We start from the raw sequence: 18,780 nt of genomic DNA, 5'->3' as shown, positions 1-18,780 counted from the left end.
CTGGAGTCATCTCGCAGGATAAGGCAAGCTTTCCCTAGCAGTGAGTTTGCTGTCATAACTTACCTACGTGAGGCCACATTTAAGTGGGGTAAAGAGGGATTAATCTAAATTCCTGACTTAACCCCACTAAAGTTTGACCCGACACATTATTCTTCAGTGTCATTTTTGTGTGTGTGGCTTAATTATTTACATGGTTCAGTCTGTTTTCTTTGGAGAGTTTCAGATATCGAACAAGAGGCAATCTTTTCTGCTACCTTTAAGCACAAGATTAATGTAAACAGCAAACAAGGATGTTTCTAGTGCCTGGCTAGAAAAACTTTATGTTCCGTCATGCCCCTGTTTTTGACAAGCATTTTATATGCTTTTGAAAAAAAAAAAAAAGAAGTTAAAGAAAATGTTGAGATTCTAAAGCAGGAAAAAAGTGCTGAAATTCAGCCTTTTACAAAAATGAGCTGTCATATGCTGCTCTTAAAAAACAATTGAAATCAATTGGACTGAAGTGGTGTGAAGAACAGAAAAGATGGGTCCAGTCTCTGCTAAAACGATAAAATATATAAAATATAATTGCCTTAGGAGGAAAGGAAGTAAAATGTAACTCTCTTCATCTCTAAAACACAAGTTTTTCCTCCTAAGCAGTGAGACAATGTTCCCAGCAAGCAAATGGCCTGGTGGTTTTGAGTCACCAGGCTGCAGCCTGTGGCTTGTTCTTCTTTGCTACACGGCATCACCAGGAGTTTTGTGGGGTGGAGAAGAAGCACCTTGGAGTCCCTTCTCCTGCGAGCGGAGATGTTACGTGACTTGCCCAAGGCTGTACAAAGCAGCAGCGAGACGTGCTCGGAATTAGGGATTTCTGGTTCCTTACATACCCTCCTGGATTCCTCCATCTCCCTGGCATGGAGCGTCTCCCTCTCCCACCTTGTGGTGGCTTTTCTTCAGCTCCATCTCCAGGTTAACCTATGAGGCAGCTGCTGAGATGGGTCAACGACTCCAAAGCACTGATACTTTCAGCGCATCATAGCAGCGATAGCTTTGGCGGGGACGCGTTGTTTGATTACATCTGGGATAGCAGATAGTCTGAGGTGGGGTGGACAAAGGATGTCCTCCTGCCAACGGTGCCCCCTTCCCCTTCCTGGGAAAGGCAGGACACGGCTGTCTCTCCCTCATGCTGCAAACCCTTTCACTAGCAAAGCAGCGCTAATCAGCACTGTGCAGCAAATCACGGCAGTCACTTACGTTAACTTTACGAGTTACACAACCGACACGCTCATGCAGATGTTGTTTGCAGAATATAGGAGACGATGCCAGCCAGACACTTGGCACCGAGGCCCAATCTGGGAAATGAGGAGCTTTCTAGGCTCATTCCTAACATTCATTATTTTCTTTTTTAATAAGCAAATTGACGCGACACATCAGGGAGACTGGTCAGTCAGCTAACATGGAAACTATTAGTGCAGAAAAATGAATAACCTGGCAGTTAAATGTCTGCAACACCCACATGCTCCCTGGAAACAACTCAGAAATAGGGTTATTCATCCGAATTTATCCCATGGTCCCTGGGCCTCATAGCGGTGGCTGAGAGCGGCTGAAACACTCTACACTACTTGTTGCTGGTTCTGGATACTCTGAGGTGAATGGTGGGTGTTGTTGAAGCAAAGTTCTCCCATGTCTGAAGATCCAGCACACAGAGCTCAGAAATTTTGCAGAAGCACTGTATGACACTGGGCATTTTCTTGACTATGAAACTTGTGGTGATGGGTTTCCCCACGATGCCTTAGAGGAGGGATCTGTACTGTAATAATTTTTATAAAGGCTTTTAGGTGTAACAGGTCCTGCATCTCTTTCTTCACAAATGTTTTCCACAATGGGTCAGTCATTACAAAGCATCGATACAGCGAATGACTGTCTCATGCTCTAGTGCATAAATACCATACATGTCATACAAGCATCTTGTAGGTACACCAGCACATTAAATGAGCCAGCATGCATTCACCAGCAAGTGGATGGCATGGCTCGCCTTGGTAAGGCAACATTTTCTACCCGAAACAGGGTAACCTTATTTGTATGGCCGACTGAAAATAGTCTCTGGCTCACGATGTCCATGAGTCACGCTCAGGTGCTAGTTGGGGAGAGCTTAACCAGCAGAGGCAAAAACCGAGCGATGGTGCTCGCACTCATCACCTCTCCTGGCTCAATTCGCCGGCACAGAGCCTGCCTTTGGGTCTGCAGCTCCACTCAGCAATGCAACACTTAAAACCAGTGGCTAGAGAGGAGATTTGCACTCATGTAAGCAAAAATAAAACTCCCCTTGACTCTTACGATACAATGCGATGAATCACCCTCCTGAATTCGCCTCCTCCCTCCCGTGGCTATGAGGAGGAGCCCAGGTGACTAGTTTCTAGTGGCTGCCTAACTTTTATACAGATAAAGTTGGATGAAAAAAATACGCGACAGAATTAAGGATTTCCTCCATTTTAAAATCTGAATGGTATTAAAACCAACCTCAATTTTGTAAGGGAATGAAGAAGTCCTACTTAGAACATATGCAGTTCACTTCTTTCCTGTGAAGTTGCCATATGGCAGAGGAGTGATGGGAAGAAGAAAAATATTGACAGTGATGATATATCTTATTACAGAGCATACGGACCAAATTTTCCTCTCAGTTACACTAGTGAAAATCTGGAGTGAACAGCCCTGTCTCGATAGGAAAATCAGATCAGTCAGTGGATATACAAAGCCAATTATGAGAGTGAAACAAAAGCAAACTTGAGAAACATTATGGTATAGTAAAGAAGACATGTGGTAGGATGCCAGAAGACAGGAAGTCATTGGACCCAGCATGCTTACTCTTCTTTTTAAAAAAATCATGCAATCTACAATAACCGCAAGCGGTCAGAATCTTGTTTTATGCCTGAACTTGGCAAACAGTACTAAAGCTGCCCAAAAACATCTGTTCTGGGTTCCAAACATTTATATAGCCCTTTGTTAGAGCCCCAAAGATGGCATCACATCAATAGAAAGGAAACGTTGCAGAAGAAAGCAGTACATGGAGGCTATAGGGAGAAGTCCAAGATTAACACAAGATCTGCAATGTTTTACACACCAATAACTTTCATTTATTCCTTGCTGAACACTCATTCGATTAAAACTTTAAACCATATTTGACAGACAAAACCAATCACTGCCTCAAGGAGGGAGACCATGGGAAGTGGTGCACTCCTATTTCCATACGATTCAGAAATACTTTGTGCTCAACTTAGCAGTGTTCGTCTACTGCACTGTAAAGACATAAAGTCAAACAAGTAGCTGAGAAGACTTTTGGAAATATAATGGGAAGTATGTTTACTCAATAATAACCAAGTATGGTTATACTTGAAATTTACTCTTGCAATCAGCTAGCAAAAGAACTACTTTCTATTTAGGAACCTTTTCAACCCATTTAAAGTAAGTAATGCCCCGGCCTCTTTAGACCTATACAGTAGGATGATGCCATTCATGGAGACCAGAAGAAGTAAAAAACCAAAAACTCAATCAAACAAATCCGAAAATGAAAAACTCCAGTAGAATTACCATCAGTAATTCCACACGCAAAAGAGTTAAACTGCAACTTAATAAATAAACTATGTATATTTTTTCTTAGAGGCCTTTAAAGACTGAGGTTTTGCAAACGAGTTCAAAGACAAACTATAGCCAGTTCAGCGTCCACAGTTTCTTTGGAAGCAGCAAGGAACATTTGGCCAGAAGAAACTGCGCCAACTATCCAGTGCAAAGCCTATACTTTAATTTTCAAAAGCAAAAAGCTGTGATTTATACCTTTGAAAGGAAGAAGAAGAAGAAGAAAAAAAAAACCTAACAGTACATTCTGTGTAGGTTTATTATTTTGCCAACAGTTTGCGGGTTGGATGATGAGGTACGTTCCTGAAGATTAGACATCACCGTTTTTTTTTAAACAAACAAAACAGCAGGAAAAAGCAAAATTCCCCTAAAGCAGAGGCAGTCCTTGCGAAAGTCCTGAACTATTGTGGCTCCCCCTTGGCTCCTTTTCTTTTTTAAAAAAAAGAAAGAAAATTCATCAACCAATAGTGCTAATCAGCTCTGGCTCACAGACCACATATTTGCTTCCAGTTGAGGACAATTAGAGGCATAGTGTCAACTGGTCATTCATTAGGTTGTGTAAAGCTCTGTGGATACGCATTGTTTGTGTGACATCAAAAAAAAAAAAAAAAACTCATGAAAAATGATGTTTTCACATGTAGACATCCCCTGTTTTCTTCTCGTTTTAAACTTAGCGGATTTGCTAGTTCAGAGGAACATACGAAATGCTTCTGGGAATAAATGCAAAGCAGAAGCAAGCAGTCTAACTTCATTGACAAAATCAACTGACAGATGAAAATCAAACAGAGCAGATGGCAAGTTATTAAATCTACTCTTTTGTACCTGAAAGTACATAGCTAAGCCTACCTTTGCAACATAGCTAAGGGCATAAGGTCTGGATTTATACAAGTTTTAAGTGACAGAATTTCACAAGATGAAGATCTGGACCTTCATAGTTACTGTGACAATATATCCATCACAGTATTATTTCTTTAGCTCTTCTAAACCATCAAAAATCCCTCAATGAATGTCCTTAGTAGGTGATCCACAAACATGTTCAAGATAAAGCCTCAAGAAATTACTTCAAATTTTGGCTAGATGCTATGGATAAAAATGGAATATTGCTTTTTTCAAGGAGGAATCTTTTTCATTGTCATGACTTCTCCCAGCCACCAAAGGCCTATTCTAGGACTGCAAATTAAAAGTCAAAATAAATATGTCATCATTGTGCAATAAAAAAGCCTTGCCAAAAAAGAAAAAGAGCATAAAAACCCAAGGATGAAACAATATCATTCTGCAGACTGAAAAATATCATTTATTTCTGAAAAAAGGCACTCATAGGTTGCACACTGTTAGACAGTTCTTCCTGGGTTCTTGGCAGTCAATTTGGAAAATCTATTTCTTTAAACCTGTCTTTAACATATCTTATATAACCACAGCTAGAACAACAGAAACTGGAAAGAGTAAACTACATTTAGGGTAATTGTAAATACCTGTTGTAATACTATTCACAGTCTTCCAGCCCTTAAAACATATGTGGGAATTCAGAGCTCAGCTGCACAACTCTCACTCTCTTCCTTAGAGGTAGCTGCATATTAATGAATAAATGAGTTTTCTTCGAAAACTTCAACTCCTTTTGCAACCTGCAGGGCAAAAGGCATCCGGGCAGTGTGAGGTATCTTATGGTAGGTCCTCCTCACCTAGTATAAATCAATGTATCTTTACTGGCCTGTGGTTTCTATCCACTAAGCTTCATATTTTATGAATCATTGCTATTACTTTGGAGCCTGTTTTCATGAGGACTCTCATCTTTAATGTTTTTGTTCCTAATAGACTGGTCACATTTCAACTTTTGTTTCCTGTGGGAGGATTCATCCAAAATATCCTTCCACAGACACAATGTGCTGTTTTCTTCTCACACATGCCTTCTCTTCCCTATTCTTCTGGTGGGACACTGGACTCGGTAGATTCAGTGCCACAATTATTACATTCTTATGAAATGTGGTAATTGAATAAAGCACAGAAGAGTAGTATGTCAAGTTGACACCTGCTTATAAAAACATATGTGACTGATTAAGTCTGTTCACAGCAACTGTTTTTTTTTTTTGATTTGTATGAATTTCACAAACCACAGTTTATGTAAACTTCCTCTTCCTACTCCCCCCCCTTCTTTTTCTCTCCTCTCTCTCTCTCTCTCTTCAATTTTGTATTTTCTTCTAGGAGTTTTTAAATCAAGATTATGCCTCACTGGCAAATTTTCTTGTAGGAGCATGATAGTCATCAAGAGAACAATGTCATCTGGATGAAATAAGACTCCCTAAGGAACTCCCTTAAAAGCTAGAAAATCTATCAAGTTCTTACTGAAAGGTAACCTAACTTGTGATTTGGTCTTTTAAAGCAAATACTACGGATGCTTTACAGATTTGGAGTATTTCTAGTTATGGGAAATAATGGCTCCCTGCTTTCTTAGGCTATCAATATATATTTTTGAAACAGCAATAATTCTTCCACAGAATTTCATGTTCCTATTGAAATGTCTTTACTTGTTTGAAACAAAGCATGAACGATAACATGCTGATAAGATACAAAAGTAAATTGACTTGGAAAATGTGTTAAAATAAGCACCACTACTACCTTGATGTAAATAAGAGGGAAAACATGTCAAAAAATGACTTCTTGAGTCTTGACGTAGCCACTCAGGAGGAGTAATGGAACCTGTCCTGTCCTTCTTCAGTCACTTCAAACTTCTGTAGAAAAATCTCTGGAGACACATCCCTATCTGCAGAGAAGAGGTCTGTGCTGCTCTATTTTTGTCTTTGGTATCTATGAGTAACTTCGCAGTTGACACTTTAACAAAAATTACTGACAATCATGTGCAACAATGCATTAAAGTCTGTTGCAATTATCTATTTCTTGTTCTGACATCAACCTTCTGGCATTAGACCTTTCCACACCTTGGTTTATTCACTTGTAAAATGAGGGTAAAGATACTGACCTCTCTTGTAAAAATAGTCTGAGATTTACTGCTGAAAAGCACCATGTACAACTTAGGTAGAACATTTAGGTCCTGACAGCATAGATAAAGTGAGCACAACTCCAATGGCTTGTCAAGCCTCACTGAGAAATGCACGCTGGTGAGGTTTACTTTCATCTGAACTTGAGTCAGTGTCTAATTCACATGAGACACCATCGACCACTGGACAGTCTATATCAGCAAAATTTTACTTGGTCTTCAAAACATTTCCTACTCCTAAAACAGGTACTACTTGTGAGGACAAAAGTAAATCTTATCTTTGAGGAGGGTATACGGCTTAAGATTGATAATAACAGAATGGATGATGATTTCCAGCTTCAGTAATGGGCTGGAAAAATGAGTAAGGGTCAACAGCTGTTAATTTAGTGACCGAACACTAGCACGACAATGCACGGAGAGGCCAGCTGGACCCCACTTGCACATTGTCAGGAGCAACAATACCATGTTATGCACATGAAAAGTCATAGAGATCTGCCCTGGTGCAGGAGGAGATCTGCTGAAAGAACCAGCCACCCTGATGGCCATCCAGCACCCTCGTCCTGAGACCACCTCCTCCTCATGGCCAGATAAATGCCCTTGGGTTCTTAGTGGGATTACTGGGAGTCACACTGTTTAGTCATAAAGAAAGATTCTCCCTCTCTTCCGTCTTTCCCCTGTAACATTATCTGGTCTTTCAGACTCCGGTGAAGACTAAGTGCCTACCTAGTAACGTAACAGCATTCTTCATTAAGGAATTTACATATAGAGAAAACTAAACCTGACTAGCAACCTAAAGAGCTATTTTGTAATTTGATGAAATGGTGTGACCTACCAAGAGACTTACTCCAAAGATTTTTGTGTGCTAATCTGATGCTAAGCACACAGAAGGACTTCTGGGATACTAGTTTCTTCTCTTGGGTGTCTTGCCCACCACTGACACTGCATTGCTATAATTAACACATCAATCAAACCAGTGAAATGGAGGACCAAAAGCTACCAAGGGACTATTGTTTCAAGCACTTTGGATGAACACCTGTGCTAGCCAGTATTGTCACTGGGGAGTAATTAGGTCTTCTGCAAATCATAGGAGGACTCCTACATCTCCAGTTACCTTCTGGCACCTCTCACATAACCACTGGCTAATTGAGGACTTCAGGATAGAAGGGATAATACTGAGAATCAGAGAAAAGGAGAGAGCTGCTAGTGCTTTGGCCAGCATTCTTGAAGTGAGAAGTAACATCTCTTCCCTGAAACATTTTAATTAGTGTAAATATATCAATACTATCCACATTTTAAGCAGGCTTCATGATTCACAGTGAATCAGAGGATGCAGCTGCCTGCTCTATGCTCAGGTATGCTGTGAAAGTGAAGTAGAAAGTGCAATAAAGTAATAATAATGTACTGCATTTACAGAGCTCTTTTATTTTCTAACATTTTAAAGTCTTACCAGTATTAATTAATTAAAGTCTTGCAACAGACCTTTGAGTTGGGCAAGAACTATTATATCATTATGTCACTAGGTAAACCTGGAGAGTCTGAAGGCTAGATTGAGACCGTCTGCTTTAGGCACTCAATTTATTTGTTGCAACATCTAAAAAATAAGTGCCTGGCTCCAGGAGAATGATTCAGAGCACTTAAGTCTGCATAACCTATACAAGCAAAGCAGGGAGACAGATGCCTCTGAAGCAGCATCCAAGTGAAGTTCACAACTTTCTCCAGCAACTGATGAGTGAGCTGTGGTGCCTCCAGAAGATGATTTAGTGCGGTTGTGTACAGCTGCTCAGATGGAGGCACTAGGAAACATTGTTCTCAGGCGTGTGCCAGAATGAGTGCTTAATTCAAGACTCAACGATATGCACTTCTGCCTATGTGGGATTCAGGATGCAAATTCCCTTCTGAAGGGCAAGCACCTGTGTGGGGAGATAAGTGGGAGGAGGAAGCCTAAGGTAATAATGGTTTCAGCACTTACTCAGAAAATGCAAAACTAGAGACCTGGGTCATCCAGCCTAAAGACCCCGGTGTTCCCACTTGCGAGGACTATATCAGGCTTCTCTTAATGCTGAGGTGGAAGCATGACTTCCTCCTGCTGGAGCTTGACAGCCAGAAGTGTAGGATGCAGAGGCCAGAGAGAGCGAGCCCAGTGAAAGGGGAGGTCTTTTGCTCATATTTTTTCTGTTTGAGAGCTCCACTGGATAAAAGGTATGAATAGTTAAGCTGGAAAACAAGCTGTTCCTCACCCTCCAAGATTAGCTGACGATCAGGAATGTCTGAGTATTTCCATGCTGCCAAACTGATTCTTCTCTTGTCCCTCTCCTGTATCCCAGTAGCCAGATCACCCACACTCTGTGCTTGCTACTTGGCTCCTGGCATCCCTTCTGAAGAGAGCCATTTGTCCCACCCAAGAGGAAACCTGGTCATGGCTAAGAGGACAGTACCATGCCATGTTGGCTCTTTACTCGGTGCAATACTACAACTCCTGAAGTCTTCAACCCCCCAGCTGGCCCTTTCCAGAGCATGCACAATCTTCCTGCAGTGTCACACTAGAAAGCAGATGGCTGCAGCAAAGCTCCTTTTCTGGTATCTGTTTTAGAAAAAAAGCCAGAAATAAGTATAATTGTATCCCAGGGCTATAAGGAGATGGAGCCCAGTGGAGATCAGGATCAAATACTGTGCAGTGTGGCTTGGTCTGTCCTCTCTAGAGGCCCACAGCTCTGAGTCACATCAACACAAGCCAGCCTGCAATAAGCAGCCCAGAGGCTTAGACTCTTTTTCTGATTTGGCCCACAAAAGCTGTATAAATACGACCCAAATTTGCCTTGCTGAAGTGTTTCATGCTATCTCAAAATCATCTAAAACCAGTGGGTTTGGTCAGAGCATGACTTAATGAAGTGGACCCTTTTCAACACCTTGGGAGATATTATAGCTCTGCACCCATTTGTGAGTCATGACGGACTGCCAGGAACTACACACCTAGCTCCTTTGAGCTTTCAGCTGCAGAACACGTGGAAAACCATACGCTTACGTGCACAGGTCACTCTTTAGTCCAAAATGTACTGTTCAGATGTATATATACTCAGTGTCTCTGAGATGTAGGTGTTACTTCAGATGAGACAGACTGAACCATTTTCGGGGACTCTGACACCTCCAGTTCATTTACGTGAGGACTTATGTTGACTCACTGATGGCCTAAATCACATTTACTGACTTCTTCAAACTATGCAGAATGTCAGAAACAGACCTGAGAAAAAAGACTCAAACTGTCCTAAATTTGGGCTTGAGCTTGATTTATTACCATTTTTACTTGGTAGGGGTTTCTTTGATCTCAGCCAGACTGCTGATTAGCAGTAGAGAAAGAGAATTTGGGTTAATGCATCCTGCTCTACCCACTCCTTAGCATAAGAGTGACTCCTATTAGTGTTTTAGCAGTTGTCCTTTTATGCAAGAACTTGCAGAGCTGACTTGGCTAAACTTTTAATGGGTATGCTTCTAGTGTGGGAGGAAAATTTTAAGCACTGCTTATTGTTACTTAGAATTACACACCCAAATGCCATAGCTCTATCCAGAGTTCCCAGGCATCTAGCTGCTTTACTATCTACTACAGCATACGATATCACAAATAAGATCTCCCTTACCGCCTAAAGTAATGTCATGATGCATTGTAGGATCCCAAGAATGCTGGGTTTGCAAAACATGTGCATTGCTTCAGATTGTTTAGTAGGAGATCAGGCAACACCATAAATTTCTAAGAAAGAAATTTCTCTCCTGCTTTTATTTACTAAGATGCTGTCTCACAGACCAAAACAACAAAATTATGGCAGATTGCCAAGCTTACCAACAACAGCCAATATCTGCCTGGTATCTCACAGAGGCATCCTCTTTCCAGAGGCCTCCGGCTTCTTTCCTGCCACATCTTTACCGTTCAGCCTGTTCTGTTGGAAATAATAAACTTAAAGTTTTCCAGTGGACTTGGCTGAGTAAAATACTCTTTTGGGCAGTCATGCACAGGCGCACGTATCGACTGCCCTGCTAGCAGAAATCTTGGCCCCACCATGCCAAGGAGATGTGCTATTGTCCTCGGGTGCACTTCTTGAGGCCACATGTGGGGCGTACACAACTCCACCCTCACTTGAGGTGGGAAACATGTTCAAAGTGGTTTTGAGGTTTTGTTGAGAAGCAAAACAGGAAATCTGCTCTAATCTGGAGTTTAACTATTTTTTGAACTTGTTCCTCTCCCAATTTTTATTTTTTTTAATAGAAGATAAATAAATATCAGAATGCCAACTCTTCTGAAACCAAATACATCTCAATTATGGGATGAGTCCAAGCTTTTATTGGTGCAGACTGGACTTCAGGCAGCAAAGAAATACTGGAGTAGTCCAGGAATATTTTTTTTTTAAAGCAAGCCAAGCAACTCAAAGGCTGTGTCAACTGTCTTAAGTGCTCTTATGCCAACTAATCATAGCTGGCACGGAAAACAATGCTGACTATTGCTACATTGGAGGCAGGGAAGGCCAAAGACACAGAGCTGCGATGTGCCATCTGGAGATACACCATCGCCGCAGAATGGCTGCTTTGTAGCAGAGGAAAGACCACAGAGTGGCTCCTAAAAATTAATGAAAAGGACAACAAGCACTTCAGTGGGGCAGAAGCCAGAGTGAGCTTGTGGGCAGAAAAAGAGTTAATTTAAGAGCCACAGGAGCTGCTGTGCTGCCAGCATGCGCTAGTGAAGTCTGCTTTCTCCCAGATCAGGGGTGCAAGCCTGCCTCCTCCCGCGCCCGGCCCGCTGAGCCAGGAAGGCAGTACCACAACCATTGCTATGGACATCTATAAATGTGTTCATCTGAACCACCAACCTTTCTGGTAACCCTGCAAAGCATGGCAGCTGGACTTACAGCTTTAGTAAAGCAAGCCCTGAGAAAGCTCCAATGAAACCACTGCTCTCCTCAGAAAGACTGCCAAACAGCCTGGGAATGGCAAAGGCTCTTGATAACTGCTGGTCCTGATGTGCGCCCTAATGACAAAACCCTCCATGGTCAAAACTGTAAACTGCTGTGCACATCTGCTCAGTGGTACATTGCTGATTCACATGCTGTGGCACTGCCCTGCAAAGTCTGCCTAGTTGCCTTCCCAACTTTATTTCTAGGGCTGCATCAAGTCAGGTTTTGATCAGGTTCTAGGATCAGATATGTTGATGTCATTCACAAAAAAAACCACAGTAAGACCAGCAGAGTTATTGGCAGAGACAGTAAAAATTGGCCATGATATAGCTTGCAATTGGGACCATCCAGGTAAATTCATTGTGGCTTACTGCTGGTTTATTTAACCTGCCTTTGTATGCTACATGAGACTCTGTCAATGCTTTTGCTGCTGTTCCAGCATCACTCTGACGTCAGCACTTTTATTTGATTTTCTGTCACTGTTCTCACAGATTAAATTTCAACCAGTGACCCAAGGCTCAACCGCTCATTAGCAAATCCCTCTGAGCTGTCTAGTACTGCCCTTGCTTCATGGTTTGGTCTGCATTGCTATCCTGAAGCCTACTGAAATCAGCATTACCCTGCATGCAAGTTAGATCAGTCTTGGTGCCGCTGCTGAAGGCTATGGAGACCCCTACCCAACTGAATGTTTTCAATGATAAACCACTGCAGATTCCAATGATAACTCTTTGCATCTTTTCAAGTCTTTCAGGTAATGTAAAAACACATCCATGTAAAGCCAAAACTTTCCATTGCACCCCTCTCCTCACCCTTTGATTTATAGGGGACATATCTTCTGATATCTTTCTCAATCGAACCTTGCAAACAGGGCATTCTTTCTACTTCTGTGGGTCAGCATTAATAGGCTTAAGCAGCTATCACGATGCTCTTTCAGGTCTCTTTCGCTGTGATCCTTGAATAAAAAACTCTTGGTAGGCAGCTGGAATGAAAAAGCTGCCCCAGAATATATTCTAGAAGTCACAGATCCAAACTCTCACTTAGGAATTTTGGCTGGAGGAGATGGGTGTCACCCTGAGGATATTATGATCCAACTTACCAGCAAATATCTCAAGCTCAGCTCTAACTATGCCCAGCTTTAAGTTATAGTGACAGGCAGGTTCATAGTGAAGATACACCCTTTCCTTCCATGTTTTACCTCCTCCATACATCTGAACAGATCTCTTGCCTTGTACTTAGATTATCAGTGCCTTTGAGCAAGAAACGACATGCTTTTATATTTGGTGTGGTCCAGAACTGTTGCATACAATCTTTCTACTCAGTCTTTTTAAAGCTGTCACTTAAGTATTTAGGCTGAGCACTGTCAAAATCCTAATCGTGCCCTCTAAGTTAATGAAATCTCTGCAAACCCTGAGCTGAGGCTGCTTCCAACAGCAGGCGAGAGGCACAGGACAGGTAGAGCACAGCCACAAGCAACCTGATCATACAGCATCGACACATCCATGTGACTTTTCCCTGGCTTGCCCCCTCTTTGCCTCCACGGCGACTTTAGAGGCTGAGCTCGCTGATTTCAGTGGAGACGATCTTGATTTACGTTAGGCTGAGACGAGAATCAGGCCGTGAGTCGTTATTGCCTTTTAAAGCCAAGAGCCCCGCAGAAGCCAATTGTGTCTAAAGTGAAGTTGCTGCACACACAATATGGAATCTGCACAATTCCATAAACCAGCAGTGGTCTAAATAAAAACTTCAAACAAGACATTCTGGCATTGGCCAGAAAGAGAGAAGATAAATAGCTCGGAGACGCCAAGTTGTGAAGGAAGAACTGCTTGACTGTTGGACAGAGAGCAAAGTGAGAGGAAGAAATTCAGCAGGGTAGTGGGAGGCTCGCAACACTCCCCAAAAGCATAAGGGTCATAACATTTAATCTGATTAATTCATCATTGGTCCAAAACACCTTGTACTGAGCCTCAGGCAGCTCAGCAAACATACCGTCATTCAGAGGGGAAATAAAAGATTGGTTGGGCTGTTAGTACTCCAGCTCCCTCTCCCACTCTGTCCTCCCTCTTGCTTCTTCTCTCCTTGGTCAGTGCAAGTTTTGGAAACAACACAGTAAGAAAGTAGCAGCATTGGAAAAAAAGAAGAAAACCACACAACTCCCTGTATTTCCAACACCTTGCTCAAAACACTTTCAAGCAAAGCTTCAACTTGTTTTCTCCATCATTCTTATTTTTTGTCAATGGCCCATTCCTCTATGAAATGCCACAGCCAAAATGGAGTAACAGGCAAGCTAGTTCAGCCTCCTCTCTCCAGCACTGAAGATTCAGTGGAAAGCAACAAGAAGAATCATTACCCTAGTGGACCTGAGCAGCATTTTAGAGGTTGTTTCAATATTTTGGTCATACTCATAAGCACCTGGGGGCCCAGACAGATGTTTTTGTGAATGTAATTATATTTACAAATAATGGTATTTTGCAAAGCTTCAATTCTAGCTTTTATGAGCCAGAGAGTAAAAACACTCAGGCTGTAACTGTATGGTGCCTGTCACTAACCACAGGGAGAGCAGGGCAAAAACCTCCCATTTAGAAGCCTGGGGTGTCAATGGAAATCATGGCAGAGTTGGAGGAAGGAAAGGTGCCTGCTATTCCATAAATCCATAAAAAGTGAAGTTAGTGTCCGACCCTCTCTTGACGTCCACTTCAAGCCCTGCCAGTGCTCCTACTCTGCACCTTTGCCTATTAGGCCTCACCACAGCTCCATAAGGCAGGAAACTGCTTTTATTCCCCTTTCACAGGCAGACGCTGAGGTTTACTGCAGTTCAGATACTTTTCTACTTCCACGTGAGAAACCTATGATGGAGGAGGGAAATGGAAGCTGGGTCTCCAAACCTCAGAGGGAAGGGCAGCTTGCTTCTGGTTCGACATACACGTACCCATACACGCACTGCCTTAAGACACCTAAGTCCCATTGGGTCACATGCCACTAGGCAAGAAAGCAAGGTTACTTATACATGCTGTTTGTATTGATAATAGATGAACTTTGTTCGTTCACCTGGCTGCCACATCTCCTCCCTTGTTCCAGTATGCAAAGGTGCATCTATGAGTATATATTAAAGGATTGGTCAGTATAGACATTCATATCATGTCTCTGAGCTGGTCAAATGAGAAAACATTCATCAAGGAGTGTTGGATCAATTTTTCCACTACTCCTGAAATAATATATTCACTGCAGAATAATGAACCAGTTCTGCAACTCTGGAGCTATAAAAAAAAATTATTCATGGAAAATATTATTCCACATAAATCAGCAAGGTTTGATTAATAAGGCAGTTAGTTAATTCTATTTGTCTGGCTCTAGAAAAGCTGCTATATACATTCAGAAGAACAAAGTAAGTTTACCCACCACTGAAACACAGATCCCTTCTTGGTGTAAAAGCGTGGCTGATTGAGACTTCATGATAATAATTCAGAACCGTGCAAGCTGTTTCTCACAGGAGAGGAAAGGGGAAAAAAAAAAAAAAGGCCCCACACAACGAAAAGAAAACCTTGCAAGGGCTTTACCAATATTTCATGATGTTTGTTTTGCTCATAGCAAGTCCTATTTTAAATCACAATAATGCATTTGACTTTTGAAAGAGGACGACCAAAGATTTATTCAGTGTTGTGTGGAAATGGCCCATTCCAGCAAAAACTGAGCCGCGGAGGGGGGGGTCTGTCAAGGAAGAAATCTCATCTAGACAAATGACACTACTCAACAGAGCATGGTTACTTATATGTGTGTTTGTACTGACATCAGATGAATGTTGTTCATTCATTTGATTGTCACTTCTCCTCCCTTGTTCCAGTATCCCTCCTACTCTCCTTTAGGAGGTTTAATCATCCAATGTAAGGCTTTTTTAACACGAGCAAGGGCACTTTTAAGATAAAGATGTTAAAAAATAACTTTAAACAAATACTACATACAGACATGCATTTAGTAAAAGTGGTTTACATATGTACACACACGTGGCACAGCCTCTCTTCACCCCCTCATGCCCTAAGAGCCAAACACTACTTGCTGTGTAATGCCTATCCTTGATCTGAAACTGGTACTGATCCCTTCAGCGTTAAGCCAGCATCCAGCAACACACAGACGAGTTAAGGACGAAAGGTCAAATCAGAAGAAATTCAGCTTGTAGCACTGCTAGCCCTGGAAGGTGCAACGGGTGTAGGGGCTCAGAGGCAAGTTAAGCATTAATTTGAAATGTGTGTCATGCTAACTATACCACATTTACAGCCTGATGATCACCACCTTCCTAATAGCTGCATATGATTAACTTTATATTCCTGTGAATTTAATGTGCCTGGTGTCTGTACTATACCTGATGAAACCCGTGTACTTATTAGCTGATCTTTGAGCCATGATGCCCAATATGCAAGTAAGGCAATCTTTGCTTGTATAATCATCAGCCAAAAGAATAAGAAAAAAAAAAAAGCAAGCATGATGACTCTTCTCTTGACATCCTAGTCTTCCTAGACTATAAGATCATACAGGGGCTTTAAGGCTATATGGCAGGATGATTTCTTACCATTTACGTACAATCTGTGCATAGCACGGGGAAAAACAAATCTTTTCAGAAATGGCTAGCTGCTATTATAACATGGATAATAATAAGAAAAACAGCAACAACATAGCAGTGCCCGCATCAGCACACTGCACTGAAGCTAACTGCAATGCCTATATGCTGGAGAACACTAAATGGTTCTCTTTCTCTTATCACTTATCCCTGCACAGCGTGGGTGGTGTTTTGCTCCATATTTCATCTCCAGCAACACACAAGGAAGGTGCAAATGGCATTACTGAGCATGCCAAAATGCCCATGCAGTAAGGATAACAGTGAAATTGTGATACGAATCTATTTTTGGCTTCCATCTGAATATTCAGGAGGCCTCCTCTTGTCTCTTGTCATGTTATTTTTAAACGGTAAAAGATTACAAATAGTGCATGGCAAGAACAATCAGATTATGGAATCGCCTCCTGGGACAGAGCTATATATTCCCATACATTTTTTTTTTCCTGTTGCCTCTTATTTTTATGCTTAGTCAATCACTGCTTAGACACCTTAGGGAAATGCAAGGTGAATGAGGAGAAAGGAGGTCAAGGTTATCGTGAAAAAGTTTAATCCCTCCTCAGTGGGAACCAATTAATAGCTACGGCTAGACTCAAGTACGGACCTCAGTTGGGAATCCCAGTGAAGGTCAAAGGCAGAAAGAAAAAAAAGCTGCACTGAGATCTGAGACTGTCATAAGCAGACAGATGTTCCTAGGCTTTAATGAGCAGTCTTGGCTCCAGGCCTTTCTTGGTGGAACTGTTTAGCTTTATTTTTTTTTCCTCTTGTAGTGTAAGGTATGGCTCTGGTTAGTTAGCTGCTGCTGATTCTTCTATCTAAATAATAGCTTGACAATGAAGAATCCAGTTCATAACCTGCAACTTGATGGATTAGGTCATGGCAAATGATGTGCAGTGGCAACCATGAAAAGTAAAAATAAATAAAAATAATAATTGCAATTTAAATGAGAACTAGTTCTAAAGTTTAAACAGCAGATCTGAGGAAACTCCTATTGTAAGTTCTACCACTCAGTCTTATTTTTACTGTCATGGGCAATAAATTGAAGGAAAAATGACAGGTAATGGACTTTTTCCTTAAATTCTTCTATATCAAGGGCAGCCTGGTGGGGATCACACCCTCCTCCCCCCTCTAAAACTCATTTGGGTTCATCAGCACTGAGAATTTTCTCCTGACAATTTACTATTTCCGAATTAAACCTCTATTTTCCAATCCAATATGTTTATCAAACATGTTCTGTTCAGAAGGCAAAGAAACTACAAATTAACTATTATCAAACTGTAAAATCAGTAACTTCACACTGGAGATACAGCTTGGTTAAAAGTTATGAATACTTTTAACCCATGTCTGCTAGGATACAACTTTCTTACTGCAACAGCCAGCACAGTGCTTGGAGAATAAGTCTGGTTCTTCGACAAGCATATTAGCAAACCTGATACAACCAGGGGCTGAATTCAGTCCATTTCCAACAGTTCTGTATGCCACACTTCTGTCACCATTGCCCTGATTCAAGATGATAATGTGAACAGATATGTCTGCATGAGATAAGCTCTCATTCTAGACTGTTTCTCATTGCTATAGTCCAGATCCTGATCTCAGTGAAGGAAACAGAAATGTCTAGGTGGCTTAAACATGAACAATCTTTGGATCTCAATCAGCTACAAGTCAAAAAAACAAAACAAAACAAACACTTAAGAGTCTTACATTGGCAGGTTATATAAATTCTCTGCTCTTTTTGTGTTCTCAGTTGATTCTGCCTTTTCATTTTGGAGGTTATGAATTATGCTTCTTTGAAGCCCCTTTTTTAGGGCACGAGAATCTCATCCACCACAGGTTGATTCGGTCAAGCTCATCCTTTTCCAGAACCGAGTGTGAAATCTGCTTTGTGATAAATATCTCATGGTGCAGGAGCTCTGGGCTTGCTCCCAAGCTAGATCCATTTATACCGTAACAAAACACCTGCCTCTGCGTCATCACGAAGGCAGCTCTCCATTGTAAAGTACAATTCAGTCTCTCAAACAAGATTCATATTCCTTTCCTTTCCCTCGCTGACTATGGGAGAGGAACAGATGTCCCAAGCATCCGAAAGGAGCTTCCTCCCTCCCCGTCAACCCAGATTATATTTCCAAATTATGAGTCCTAAACCTCTTCAGAGTCAATTGGCTAGGGCTTACTGTTTCCATGAACCAGCCTCCTCCCACGGAGGCTCAATGCTCAGGGTAATTACCCTGCATGACCCCTGCCAACTGGAGGCAACAGATTTACACTAGGATTGTACCGAGGCTCTCTGTAGATGTAGTGTGGCCATCACCATGATGGGTCCGCCTGGACTGGTGCTACACCACACTAATCGCAGGACACTGACCCAGCTCCGCAGCTTCCCACGTGTCTACCCCAGGTCATCAGCAAATGGCTTTTGTCCACCTCATGGACCAGAGAGGAGAGTCTCTGCTCTGTACTGTGGCTGCACTGCCCCAGGCTGGGCAACAACTGCCATGCAGAGACATTCAGTTCCAGTAAGAGGGATGTTTGCTTTGGCAACAGGCATGAAAATTGCTTCTGTTGCAGAATGCAATGCAGATATTATTGGAGGAAGTGTCACAAGCTAGGATAAATGGGAAAAGGCAGGAAAAATATTT

The 18,780-nt window shown here is 41.8% G+C and overlaps 1 protein-coding gene across 5 annotated transcripts in view; it reads right to left on the bottom strand.

Annotated features, from left to right (window-relative positions):
* The window catches only part of SETBP1 (SET binding protein 1), a 362,803-nt gene that overhangs the window by 157,725 nt on the left and 186,298 nt on the right, over positions 1-18,780 (bottom strand). The gene's annotated exons all lie outside the window — the stretch shown is intronic.

This window comes from Rhea pennata, chromosome Z (assembly GCF_028389875.1).
Source record: "Rhea pennata isolate bPtePen1 chromosome Z, bPtePen1.pri, whole genome shotgun sequence".
Classification (NCBI taxonomy): domain Eukaryota; kingdom Metazoa; phylum Chordata; class Aves; order Rheiformes; family Rheidae; genus Rhea; species Rhea pennata.
Note: the sequence above shows the minus strand (reverse complement) of the source record. Positions and strands in the feature narration are given on the sequence as shown.